Source organism: Chinchilla lanigera, unplaced genomic scaffold, assembly GCF_000276665.1.
Source record: "Chinchilla lanigera isolate Chin_1 unplaced genomic scaffold, ChiLan1.0 scaffold00044, whole genome shotgun sequence".
Classification (NCBI taxonomy): Eukaryota; Metazoa; Chordata; class Mammalia; order Rodentia; family Chinchillidae; genus Chinchilla; species Chinchilla lanigera.
In genome coordinates, this window is record NW_004955445.1 from 4601789 (window position 1) to 4602515 (window position 727).

Genomic DNA, 727 nt, shown 5'->3' on the forward strand with positions numbered 1-727 from the left:
CCCCGCCCACCTGCCCGCCGCCCCCGCGGGCGCCGCTCCTCTCCCCAGCGCTGGTGGCTTATTTTAGGAAGAAAGGAAATTTCACTTTTTCCCGTGGGCTGCTCGCCCCACCTCTTCTTCAGCCCCTTTTCTTCTCCGGAAGAGCCCATTGGGGGGGCATGTGTCCCCCCACGGGTGGCCCTGAGCAGAAGGCAGGGAGGTGGCTTAAGATCCCCCCGGGGCTTTCCTTGACATCCAGGACCCAGCCTCTGGGGTAACCATTTGCCCCATTTTTCTCTAGCCTACCTTTCCCCGCAGGACTGTTAAGTTTACAGAGGTTAAGATGTGGCCCCATTACCCTGTGTCTCCAAAGCCTACCCCGGAGTAAGTGCTCAATAAATCTCTCAGTGGTTATCAAGATGGTGCCAGACAGGGCTCCTGGCCCCTTTGCATGGATTAACTCATTTAAACTCCCCTGTAAGAGGTAGAGCCTGCCTGGTGTAAACCCAGGCCTGTATTTAAACCCCTATCATCTAGCATAGCTTCATCTCATAACCATTATAAGATAGTTTAATTATGCCTATAAAATAAGATGGAAGGGAATGAGGTTTCCTGAAGCACGCTTGAGTTAATAGCGCTCACAACTGCCAAGCACCTAGCAGGGCATTGTGCTAATCCTGTTAAGGGGAGAACGAGGTGAGTTCTAGATCCAGGTTTTACAGAAACTAAAGCTCAGAAGACCTTAGGC